Genomic DNA, 13,971 nt, shown 5'->3' on the forward strand with positions numbered 1-13,971 from the left:
CAGGGGGTGGGGAGGACACACACACAAGGGGGGTGGGGAGGACACACACAAGGGGTGGGGAGGACACACGAGGGTGGAGGACACACACAAGGGGGGGGTGGGGAGGACACACAAAGGGGGTGGGGAGGACACACACACAAGGGGGTGGGGAGGACACACACAAGGGGGTGGGGAGGACACACACACAAGGGGGTGGGGAGAGCCACAAGGGGGGTGGGGAGGACACACAGGGGTGGGGAGGACACACAAGGGGGGTGAGGAGAACACAAGGGGGTGGGGGAGGACACACACAAGGGGTGAGGAACACACAAGGGGGTGAGACACACACACAAGGGGGTGGGGAGGACACACACACAAGGGGGTGGGGGAGGACACACAAGGGGGTGGGGGGAGGACACACACACAAGGGGGTGGGAGACACACACAAGGGGGGTGGGGGAGACACACACACAAGGGGGTGGGGAGGACACACAAGGGGTGGGGAGGACACACACAAGGGGGTGGGGAGGACACACACAAGGGGGTGGGGAGACACACAAAGGGGGGGGAGGACACACAAGGGGTGGGGAGGGACACACAGGGGGTGGGGGAGGAACACACAAGGGGGTGGGGGAGGACACACAAGGGGTGGGGAGGACACACACAAGGGGGGTGGGGGAGGACACACCAGGGGGTGGGGGAGGACACACACACAGGAGGGGTGGGGGAGGACACACACAAGGGGGGTGGGGGAGGACACACCAAGGGGGGGTGGGAGGACACACACAAGGGGGTGGGGAGGACACACACAAGGGGGTGGGGAAGGACACACACAAGGGGTGGGGGAGGACAACACACAAGGGGGTGGGGAGGACACACACACAAGGGGTGGGGAGGACACACACAAGGGGGTGGGGGAGGACACACACAGGGGGGTGGGGGAGGACACACACAAGGGGGTGGGGGAGGACACACACACAAGGGGGTGGGGGGAGGACACACACACAAGGGGTGGGGGAGGACACACACAAGGGGGGTGGGGGAGGACACACACAAGGGGGGTGGGGAGGACACACACACAAGGGGGTGGGAGGACACACAAGGGGTGGGGAAGGACACACAAGGGGGGTGGGGAAGGACACACACAAGGGTGGGGGGAGGAACACACAAGGGGTGGGGGAGGACACACACAAGGGGTGGGGAGGACACACACAAGGGGGTGGGGAGGACACACAAGGGGTGGGGGAGGACACACACAAGGGGTGGAGGACACACACACAAGGGGGGGTGGGGAGGACACACACAGGGGTGGGGAGGACACACACACAAGGGGGTGGGGAGGACACACACAAGGGGGGGTGGGGAGGACACACACAAGGGGGTGGGGGAGGACACACACACAAGGGGGTGGGGAGGACACACACACAAGGGGGGTGGGGAGGGACACACACAAGGGGGTGGGGAGGACACACACAGGGGGTGGGGGAGGACACACACACACAAGGGGGTGGGGGAGGACACACACAAGGGGGTGGGGGAGGACACACACAAGGGGTGGGGGGAGGACACACACAAGGGGGTGGGGAGGACACACACACAAGGGGGTGGGGAGGACACACAAGGGGGGTGGGGAGGACACACAAAAGGGGTGGGGGAGGACACACACAAGGGGGGTGGGGAGGACACACACAAGGGGGTGGGGAGGACACACACACAAGGGGGTGGAGGACACACACACAAGGGGTGGAGGACACACACAAGGGGGTGGGGAGACCACAAGGGTGGGAGGACACACAAGGGGGGGGACAGAGGGGAGGAGGACACACAGGGGGGGGGACACACACAAAGGGGTGGGGGAGGACACACACAGGGGTGGGGGAGGACACACACAAGGGGGTGGGGAGGACACACAAGGGGTGGGGAGGACACACCAAGGGGTGGGGAGGCCAACACGGGGGTGGGGACACTGGGGTGGGGAGGACACACAAGGGGGTGGGGGAGGACACACACAGGGGGTGGGGGACACACAAGGGGGTGGGGAGGACACACACAGGGGGTGGGGGGAGGACACACACAAGGGGGTGGGGAGGACACACACACACACAAGGGGGTGGGGGAGGACACACAGGGGGTGGGGAGGCACACACACAAGGGGGTGGGGGAGGACACACACACAAGAGGGGTGGGGAGCACACACAAGGGGTGGGGAGGACACACACAAGGGGTGGGAGCACCTGGGGGTGGGAGGACACACACACAAGGGGGTGGGGAGACACACAAGGGGGTGGGGAGGGACACACACAAGGGGGTGGGGAGACACACACAGGGGTGGGGAGACACACACAAGGGGGTGGGGAAGGACACACACAAGGGGGGTGGGAGGAGACACACACACAAGGGGGTGGGGAGACACACAAGGGGGGGGCCACACAAGGGGGTGGGGAGACACACACACAAGGGGGTGGGGAGACCACACAAGGGGTGGGGAGGACACACACAAGGGGTGGGGGAGGACACACACAAGGGGTGAGGGGGACACACACACAGGGGGTGGGGAGGACACACAAGGGGTGGGGAGACACACACAAGGGGGTGAGGAGGAACACACAAGGGGTGGGAGGACACACAACACACAAGGGGGGGAGGGCACCAGGGGGTGGGGAGGGACACACACACAAGGGGTGGGGAGGACACACACAAGGGGTGGGGAGGACACACACACAAGGGGGTGGGGGAGGACACACACACAGGGGTGGGGAGGACACACACACAAGGGGGTGGGGGAGACCACACACACACAAGGGGGTGGGGAGGACACACACACAGGGGGGTGGGGAGGACACACACACAAGGGGGGGGGAGGACACACACACAAGGGGGGTGGGGGAGGACACACACACAAGGGGGTGGGGGAGACACACACAAGGGGGGTGGGGAGGACACACAAGGGGGGGTGGGGAGGACACACACACAAGGGGGTGGGGGAGGACACACACAGGGGTGGGGAGGACACACACAAGGGGTGGGAGACACACAAGGGGTGAGGACACACACACAAGGGGTGGGGAGGACACACACAAGGGGGGTGGGGGGAGGACACACACACAAGGGGGGTGGGGAGGACACACACACAAGGGGGGTGGGGGAGGACACACACACAAGGGGGGTGGGGGGAGGACACACACACAAGGGGGTGGGGGAGGACACAAGGGGGGGGTGGGGGAGGACACACACACAAGGGGGGTGGGGAGGACACACAAGGGGGGAGACACACACACAAGGGGGTGGGGGAGGACACACACACAAGGGGGGTGGGGAGGACACACACACAAGGGGGGGTGGGGGAGGACACACACAAGGGGGGTGGGGAGACACACACAAGGGGGTGGGGGAGGACACACACAAGGGGTGGGGAGGACACACACACAAGGGGTGGGGAGGACACACACACAAGGGGGTGGGGGAACACACAAGGTGGGGAGACACACACAAGGGGGGTGGGGAGGACACACACACAAGGGGGTGGGGAGGACACACAAGGGGGGGTGGGGGAGGACACACACACAAGGGGGGTGGGGGAGGACACACACACAAGGGGGAGGACACACACAAGGGGTGGGGAGGACACACACACAAGGGGTGGGGAGGGACACACACACAAGGGGGTGGGGGGAGGACACACACACAAGGGGGTGGGGGAGGACACACACAAGGGGGTGGGGAGGACACACACAAGGGGGTGGGAGGACACACAAGGGGGTGGGGAGGACACACAAGGGGGGGTGGAGGACACACACAAGGGGGGTGGGGAGGACACACACAAGGGGGTGGGGAGGAGGCCACAGGGGAGGCACACAAGGGGGGTGTGGGGGTTATCGTTTGAGGAGAATCAACATGGAGGTGTTATCATGAGGGGTGAGGTGTTGACGTACCGCAGCTTATGGGGCGTTAAGACAGATCATGTTTACAAGAGTGAGAACCTGTGTATATTACCTACCAGCACAACACAAAACATTCCACACCACAAAATTAGACAAGTGAAAAAAACTCCATTGAACGTTACTTGTGCCAATCTCTTCACACGCACATAAAGATAACAACCAAACCTACAGTTAGTAATTTTCGTCGCACTATCCTCGTCCTTAAATACCTTAGACAACCAACCCGATTACGTCACAACTCTTTGTTTACAAAACCTATCCGGTGTCACCCAGCTGCCACTGACGACACAGAGTCACCCTCATGTAACGGAGGGAATGGTCTTGCAGTACTTGAGGCGTCCGCTGTCATCATAATACTTTCAGTAAATTGGTAATATCCGGATTTACTGGCCAGGTACAGTACTTGCAGGGTTGTGACATGCATGTTAGCTTAATCATCGTAACCTAACAAGTATTGGACTATTAGAGCCTAGTGGAAATAGGACTGGCGGGATTTTTTTTTTTTTTTTAAGTTGGATTGATGTCTGGTAGGATTTTTGTCCTGCGGCAAACTTAGGGAGGTTGTAGTCCGGTGGAACAGTTCAGCGGCGTTTATAATCCATCTAGATTCTAGAACCTGTTTGGTGAGATTGTGTCAATGTGTGTGTGTGTGAGATTTCGGCTTGTAGAAAACTGTCTGCGGAATTTCTACCCGATGGATTATTATTTTTTAATTCCGAGGGACACTGTCGGGTGGTGTTATCTACAATGGATTTCTTCAAAGGGATTCCGTGGATGAATCAAATTAGACAAGGCGGACGAGTGATGGTTGGAGGTGTGTGGTGACGCTGCCGTTGACAGAGTGGGGACCCTGACCTTGTGTTCAATAATTACCACGGCTGACTATATTTACTGAATATTATTGGGAGGTTTTCATGTTACTGAAGCAATTTTTATTGGATATAATATTTTTTTTTATTTTGAAGGTAAATAATTTACTAATTACTGAAATTGTGGTATTTTATTGACTATTTACCTCACCGAATACCCCTGAAATTGAGTTACTTTACTGAATACTACGAAATTTGTCCATTTAATTACTTTGACCACAACACATAGCACATTTGTGATGAACCAGACTATACTGTAGTGGTTATGTGCACGAGTAGCAGCCAAGGTCAGGTTCACGGAGGATCACCTGTGTGACTTAAGTTAACGCACAGAAATCAAAATATAAACCAAGATGTTTACCTTATACAAAAAAGTTTATTCAACACAAATTAGGGAGAACAATTATAATAGCGTCATTGGACAGAATACAGTACAATACAGAATACAATTGGTGTTTAAATGAAGGTTTAGTTTAGACCCAAGACTCCGTTTAAATTTGTACTTTATTTGCAAATGTTTTTTAACCGATGCCTTTAATAGGGTACTCTCGGTTAGTAGACTTGCAAAGGCATTGCAGAAAAACTTCTATTTAACGGACTATATGTCGAGCAAAGTTCGTAATAATGAGGGTTCGTTCTGTCGAGGGCCCGTTAATGTGGAAACCCTCATCTAAGGGATTATATGGAAAAGACAAGTCCGTTAGATGAAGGTTTCACTTTAAGCCATCAAAAAACAACAAGATATGCACGTTAGTAACAGTAAGGTGCATTTTCACATCTCCAACTTAGAGCAGCACTGAGCACTCATCGCGCGAGGCTCTGTGACTGGACTGGTCGATCAGCTGGTCTGCCCGGGAGGTAAAAAAACTCTTCTGGGCTGCTCGTTGCCTGCGTTTATCGACGGGTTAAGTCAAGGGTATATGAATATTTAAAACGGGATTTATTTATTTTTATCTCTTTAGTATCGTAGATAAGATGTTTGGTCTTATCTGTCAATCTGTCAAATTTGTGAGGATAACTTTTTAAGCCTCCATTGCTTGGTTGGGTATAGTTCGATTTTGAAACTCGTGTAATTCTATTAAAAAATGTAATAGTATATAATTTAAAAATATAAAAGTAAAACAATTAAAAAACGTAAAAGAGTAAATAAATGAAAAAAAATACTAATAAATACAAAATACGTAAACAAGTATTAAGAATAAACAAAACAGGAAAGCTTTCACCTAAAATACTGACGGCGAGGCAGGTCAAGTAGTAAAACCACCACCATCCCTGGAAACAATATTCTCAAAGATCCTTCCCTGAAATCCCTTATCCCTAGCTAGAGGTGAGAGAACATCTGACTCACTCCGTTGCTGGATATAAGAGAACGTATTTGATTGGCTGGATATAAGAGAACGTATTTGATTGGCTCACTTACGAGAGGACAGAGGTATTCCCATAGGTTCGCAAGTTATTTTATTTTCTGTAGTTGGAGTCGGAGATGTGAGGCAGCATGTTATTGGCTCTCCAAGTTCTAATCTCAAAGGTTCTTACGTCATTATTTTCTATCTTTGGTTGGTAATGTGAGAACGCATCTGGTTGGTTCCCGTAAGTTCACGACACAGGGATGGCACTAAATTATGTCAGCACTGAAACCTCCATAACTAGAGGCATTCTCGTCCTCTTACTCCCAGAGTGTGGGGACCCTGGGATAAAATTCTCATAAGATTCACGTGTTTCTTATTCACCAGTATTTACGATAGTTTATTAAACTTTGACGCCATGTTGGCTATTATCATTTAATCACGTAGGTTTAGTAAGCTAGTCAAGATACGCGCTTATCTTCACGACCAGGTGTAAAACATTAGGGTTTGATCCTCAGAATCCAACGACACAGATTTTTTTTTTTCATGGGCATTAGGCCAGCCAGGCACAGGTCACTGACCCACATCAGGTACACATACAGGAGACCTCAACTATAGGCAACTTCACTAAAGTAGTCTACGTTCCATCCTCCGAGTCCCTGAGAGGCTGTCATCATCAACGTCGAACCAACCATGTTACCCGCATAGACACGACCGTAGACTGCCAAAACAACTACTCTACATTGTACGGTCCTGTAAAGAACGGCAAACAATGCTGTCGGGCAACACCAAAAGGTATACGGATAGTTTAAGACGATCCTGACAGCCTTAATCAGACTCCTGCACTTGGTAGACGGTCATACACTTTTTCTTCTATATTTTGAATTTCATTTTACTCTTATTTACCCCCCGGCCCCGGCGTGGGTCGATGACCTGTGCCCGGGTGGGCTATTACCCGTAAAAAATAAAGTCTACCGTTACATTTAAGGGCTGTGCAAACTGCGGCCCGGGGGCCACATGCGGCCCTTGAAGACTGTCAGTGCGGCCCACTTCTGAAATTACCATGAACCCTGTCTACGGACCCACACCCAAGCAATTTTTACCAAGAAAATTAAAGAAAGTGATGCTACTGTTAGTGATGCTACTGTTAAAGTAAGTTTTGTGATTAGTTAGATCATTGTCAAAAGACTTAAACCTTTTTCTGGTGATGAAATGATAAAAGAATGCTTGACTGCTGTATCTGAAATATTATGTCCCGAGAAAATCAAACAATATGAAAATGTAAATCTCTTTCGGTTGACAGTTGTTCGGCGAATTGACAGTCTTGGGATAATATTGAGCAGTTAATAGCTAAGCGGCAAGCATCCACTTTCTCGACATACTCTGTGGCACTTGATAAAAGTACGGACACTACAGATACTGTGCACTCGCGCCAAAATGTATCGGTGCAGGGTGAGATCGACGAGTTCCGAAACGATACATATACACTGTGATATGTCGGGAAGGTTGGTAAGTGTATCCTCATAACCCCCTCCACTAGGTGTTGCTATATGGCTGACAATCAGGGCTGCCAAGATATGGCTGGAACAACTCGCCTTTCCCAATACCTATCGTCACTGGTCTCAAATTGCTCACACAACAGTATGCACCGATACTTTTTGTTGCGGGTGTACAACTTGCCGTGTATATTCGAGGTGTGGACAGTGACTTTCGTAGCTGAGTAATTGGCTTCAAAGCATGAAAGGAACAACAACTGGACAGGATATATTTGAAGAATTAGACAAGGTACTGAGCAAGTTCGACCTTGAATACTAGAAACTGGTAAGCATTACAACTGGATTGGCTGGATTGAGAAACGACCTGGTTGGTTTAGTCAAGGGTAAATTGAAATCTCAGAATATTGATTCATCTTCATTAATTGTATGTCATTGTTTCATACATCAAGAAACTTTGTGCAAAAACACTGAAATTTGAACATGTGACGAGTGTCCTTGTAAAAGAAATCAACTTCATAAAGTCGAAAGGTTTGAATCACCGTCAGTTTCAACAGTTACTGGCAGACATTGAAGCAGAGTTTGGTGATGTGAAATATTTTTGTGAGGTTCGGTGGCCAAGTAGAGCAGGGATGCTGAAAAGAGCTTATGCTCTTTTGGGAGAAATGGTTTTATTTTTAGATATGAAGGATAACGGTGTCCCAGAACTGACTGACAAGGAATGGATCTCTGATTTAGCATTTCTAGTGGACATAATTAACATCTGAACACTTTGAATGTGAAACTCCAGGGAAAAGATAAATTCATATGTGACATTTTCTCGTTAATCAAAGGATTTCAGACAAATTTACGTCTCTGGGAGTCGCAAATGAGAAAGCATAACAACATTTCCAACTCTCAGCAAGTATATTAAGGACAAACAGTTTTCAAAGTATGCTGACAAGTTGACAGCCTTGCAGGATGAGTTCTCACACAGATATCAGAAGACATGCACTAGCAATAGAATTATTTGCTGCACCTTTCACTCTGGACGTAGAAACCGTTCCAGAGATGTATCAGATGGAAGTGATCGACCTCCATGCAACAATGAACTGAAGAAGAAATATGACCAAGTTTCCATTCCACATGAATTTTATATGAATTATTTACCAAGAGCAGAGGTTATCCACAACTTTCTGCTCACGCACAAAAAAAATGTTCAGCGTTCAGAAGTACATACTTATATGAACAGCTGTTTTCAAAAATGAATATAACTAAGAACAAATTAAGGTCCTGTTACTGGTGTACTAAACACCCTTCGTGTTGCTACATCATCCAGCCAGACAGACATCGCAGAGTTAGTGAAGCAAGTACAAAGTCGCCCATTAACAGTCAACAAACACTTGTAAGTAAGAATTTTGTTTTAGGCTTCAGATTTATCGTTAATTCTGAATTTTAAAAGCAATATAGTGAGTGTTTGGCTCACGCACCATATGGAATTTATTGTGGCCCTCTACGCAAAAGTTTGCACGCCCCTCTACAGCATAGGTACTGTGTTAATATCTCATGGAATATTTGTAGTTATTGGTTAATCTTCTCTCAATTAATTTTCAACAAAAGTACATTCACACGAAACAATCTCAAATAATGCCACAACACTTAACACACGGACTATGTGAAGATTAGGCATCTTAGCTTATTTCACTTGATGGTTTAACACCCGAACTCTACCTGGGGGTTAGGTTCGGGTTATTAATCTTCAGTTTAAATATGATAAGTACCTATTATTTCCTCGATTCCTAAACTTCTACCTTTCTTAGTCATTAGGCCTCAAACGAGTTGACGATTCTTGGAAAAAACAAGAAATACACTGCCACGTTCGTAGTGATATCGTATATATAATGTATTAAAAGTTTAAAGTCCTGCTATAATAGTCGAGATAAGTTTATTTCTCTAAAAACAGGACCGCCATTTACAATTCCGTCACTCCCCCAAACTCACAGCTGCAGTCGGGGAGTGAAAGGATGGCCTCTTCAGCCCCCCAATGCCACGTTCAGGTAAGTTGTAAGGGTGTTGTTTTGTGGTCAAGTCATGGAGATTTGGTAAGTGAAGAAATGTACCGTGAAGAGCAGCTTCACATAGGTTGGATGGATATATGAGCGATTGGGGTTGGGTGTAAATGGGACTGCCCAGTATGGTCCAATAAAGCCACTACAGTTTCCTCCATTATGATGTTCTTTTGGATATAAAAACCTCCCATGTTCACACCAGCACAGCTGTCATGTACTCTTACCTGGCAGACCTTCTCTTTTTTTAGTGCATTTACAGAGTATATCAGTACTAGATGGAGATACGAGTAAATTTAGAAGTAATGACATTGTCTGGACTTTTGGAGAATGCCTGATGACATAACAACAGTGCTGTTGTTGTTTTCATGATTCACTAACGAACCACTGGGATATATCACCATTTATATTAATTATTGGTTAAAATTTTACTTTAACTACCAGAAGTATTTTGATGTTTAGATTCGAGAGGCAATATTGGGTAAATTTTAAGCTTTGGTCATCCCTGTACTTAGACATGCAGACTAAGTTTTTTCTCTGATGGTTTGCGGTGTGTTATGAACGGTTTAGACCTTCATTTGTATCTCAAATCACTAGTTTTAAGTTACTACCCCCTCCCCCTTACCGATGTATGTTAAGTTAACTAATCATACCTTAACCTAACATATGATCTGTATTTTTTTATGCTATCGAAAAATGTTTTGCAACAGAAATCCTCTAGAGATAATGTGTCTCATTGTTTACAGTAGGTGCTGGACTCATGGGGAAGTGCCGTCGAGCAGCAGCCACCATCTTTTTCTTATCTTTCGGCAGTGATGAATATTTTGCCTGGTGAGGAATTGTCGGTCCTCTTACACAATGGCACGAAGCACCAACGACACTTTGCCCTTTGCTTGAACATTGTATATGGCCACAGGTCCTGTATTTATGTTGGTAACAACATCACATATTGCACAGCTGGCTGATTCCCGGTCTGCGGCTTGCCACAGAAGTGACGTCACAACCAATCGCAGAGTTTTTCGCAGTCACGTACTTTTTAGCAACTTTAACCCTTATTTTTTACCCTTTTTGGTTCAATTTATTTAAAAACATCATTACCATAGTGAATTTAAGCGTTTCTTTACCCTTTGACCTGCCATCTTACGAAAAAATTCCGACCGTCAACTCGTCAGTTCAAAATCATGTCACCAAAATCCCTTCACTGGTGAGGTACTGAGGGGGACGGACCGTGAGAGCTGCAGGCGGCCACAACTGGTGAACGAAGTGAAGGTGCTGGTGCCTGGATGGTAAATAAGGATGGCGGAGATGCTGGTAGGCTAACTATCAAACACTCACCGGAGCTATCACCACCTTACTCACTGGTATGGTGGTGGCTGGGGCCAAATTCTCAAAGGTTCGTATATTAAAATTTCCCTGGAATTGAGGATGTGAGAATGCATCTAGATGGTTCTCTTAACCAGGGAACAAAGACGAAGATCACCTGACGTGGATTTTACACTGACACTCCCTTAACGAGATGTTTTCAAGTCTCCAGTTACGGCAGAAGAAATACATGCGATTGGTAGTGTTGGGTTACACATACAGCTACACCGTGCAAGTGGGCGACTAATATGGCCACGATCTTTCACGACGACTCTTATATTAGATAACATATACGCTCTCTAATGATGAAGGAAAGTTGTACCAGTGAACTTTTGAGAGAGTTGGAGGAGGTGCAAACTGGTTTTTGGCCAGTGAAAATCTTTTGGATAAATCTTTGAGGCGGGTTTCAGGTATAGACAGGCGAGTCGCTAACCTTTTGTGATTGCTGTACGGCCATATCAAGCCTACCTCCTCACCATCGAGCGTGTGTGGTAATCCCCCCCAACTCTTTCAATATACTTTTATCCTCTTCACCACTGATTGGCTCGTTAGCCGCTTGGGCGATCGGTCACGTCTCTGTCACGCATAGTTGGTAAGTATTAGGCATGTACCGGCTCCTAAATGTACAGTCACCCAAAAAAGTCCTGTCGCGAACCACGAACCCCGAGATTCAGACTCGTGAACCCGAAGCAGTAGACACTGATACATTATTCTGTCCATAAATGCTTCGGATTCAAGAGTCTAAATCTCGGGGTTCGTGGTTCGCAACAGGACTTTTTTGGGTGACTGTACCTGAACCCGCTCCAATGTTGGTCAAGTCTTGTCTTGAAAGAGCTCACACTCGGTGCCGTCACAATACTCTCTGGTAGATTGTTCCAAGAGTTTACAACCCTCACTCCGAAAAAGTTTGCCCTCACAGTTTTCTGGATTTGCGGCTTCTTCAATCTTGAGCTGTGACCCTTTGTGGGGCGAGCGTCCGCCAGCTCCAAGTAAGGACACTCAACTGAGTAGTGCCCCCTGAGATGCTTATACACCTCAACTAGGTCACCCCTTGCCCGTCTGTAGTATAAGCTAGGCAAGTTCAGGCGCTCCAATCTCTCAGGGTAGCTGAGGTGCAGAAGGGCAAGCACCAGTCTGGTGGCCCTCCTTTGAACATTTTCAACCATCTGACAGTCCCTAGCATATCTCGGGGAGCAGACGGGGTGACAGTACTCCAGATGGGGAAGCACTTCACTCTTGAAGATCGTTACGAGGGACGGACCGTCTAGATATCTGAACGACCTTCTTATAAGACCCAATAATTTATTTGCCTGGTTTACCTTCTCGCAATGGCCCGAGAACTTCAGCTCATTGTCAACATACACACCTAGGTCCTTCTCACACAGTCTCAAATAGTGCAGTTTCTTCATCCCGTTGGGACTTATGATACGCCTCCTTACCGTTGGTACGCCCCAGGTGCATCCTCTTACACTTCGTGACATTGAATCTCAGCAGCCATTTCTTCGACCATTCCTGGAGCCCACAGAGATCCTCCTGCAGCTCTTCACAGTCCGCTTGGTTTTTTATTTCCCGAAATAACTTGGCGTCATCGGCAAACATTTGTATGGAGGAGTGTACAACGTCAGGCATGCCACCCTCATAGAAGTCTATTTAGATTCATACAACTTCACCCTCTGATGAATCATAACAAGAGTACAATAGTCAACAATAATAAAAAATACGATAATTATACAGTTTATCTCGTTAATTAACATGACCAAACCTAAAACCTTAATTTTGTTCATAAATAATTTAATGGTCTCACATATCAGCCATTGTAACGCGGTTCTAAGTAACTTGTAAGGTTTAAAATATCATCTGACCGACACCTGATTAGGACTCAAAATACTCCTATATAATACTGGAAAGTTTCATGTCAAAATCTAAGGTATTAATAGCTGGCCGTGTTTCCTTCACATTTACCAAATGTAAAATGGTTTGACAGCAACCGATAGTATAAGATGCACAAAAGGTCAGGGACTTGAACGTTATTCCTCTACAGTAAATATGATCAGTATTAACGTATCGGTGTTCAGGGAGTGACGTTATGCTTACACCGTGACTGACAGCTACCACATAACCTGCTATCTAACATTTGAAACTCTGGTTTTATACCAAAATATTGTTTTCAATACTGTATAGAGAAAGGAGACATTTTTACGCAACTTCCTTTCCCCAACATCACGTAACTAAACGAGGGAGTGGGCGGGATCCACCCATGAATTCGCCACGGTAATAATTTTCAGAATTATTCTAAAAGTAATACCAAGCACAAAATAGACAAACAATTACAGTACCTTGAAGGCGCACAAAGATGTTATGTCAATACGCTAGATGATGTCAGGGGCACGACACTAGCATATAAAATAGAGAGCACTAATATCAATTCTTCCTCGCTTGCCACGAGCTAAACACTGAGGCCTGGAGGAGAGTCTAGCTCAGACCAACCTCACTTTAGGGTTGCTAACACGCTGGAGCGGCACCACATGGCCGATTTCCAATACAATCTACACAATATAATGTATCATTAACTGGCTCAGATATTAATGAAAATCTCTATAAGATACGAGACACTGAAGAATAGTTTTGTGTGTTGTGTGAAGCACACCGTGACGTAAATTTTGTGGCGTAACCGCTCACCTCTGACAACTGTTGCTCCCCCCAACCCCCACCTCAACCCGGCACTCGCTCTCCACCTTCCCGTCTGCCTGCCTCCCTTCCTCACCGGACATCACCTTAACCTTGACTGAGGAATGGGAAGACGCCCACTTGCGCTGTACTAAAGACATTTCCACAATCTCGCTTCATAATCATACTTAGCGGAATAAAACAAGCATCACAAATGTTAGGCCCCCTAGATTATACTGTACCGCCTGATAATTAAACACCCTTACGCT

General features: G+C 48.0%; 1 protein-coding gene across 10 annotated transcripts in view; it reads right to left on the reverse strand.

Annotated features, from left to right (window-relative positions):
• Window positions 1–13,971, reverse strand: part of LOC121857175 (1-phosphatidylinositol 4,5-bisphosphate phosphodiesterase eta-2-like) — a 163,423-nt gene that overhangs the window by 106,545 nt on the left and 42,907 nt on the right. The window contains exon 1 of one of the 10 annotated variants that reach the window (XM_042353107.1): window positions 13,372–13,497. The exons of the other annotated variants lie outside the window; for them this stretch is intronic. The gene's annotated coding sequence lies outside the window, so the exon portion shown is untranslated. Of the gene's footprint in view, window positions 1–13,371; window positions 13,498–13,971 lie in introns of those variants that run through there. 10 annotated transcript variants of the gene reach the window in all.

The sequence above is a fragment of the Homarus americanus genome, unplaced genomic scaffold (assembly GCF_018991925.1).
Source record: "Homarus americanus isolate GMGI-L3 unplaced genomic scaffold, GMGI_Hamer_2.0 scaffold20465, whole genome shotgun sequence".
In the NCBI taxonomy this organism is placed as follows: Eukaryota; Metazoa; Arthropoda; class Malacostraca; order Decapoda; family Nephropidae; genus Homarus; species Homarus americanus.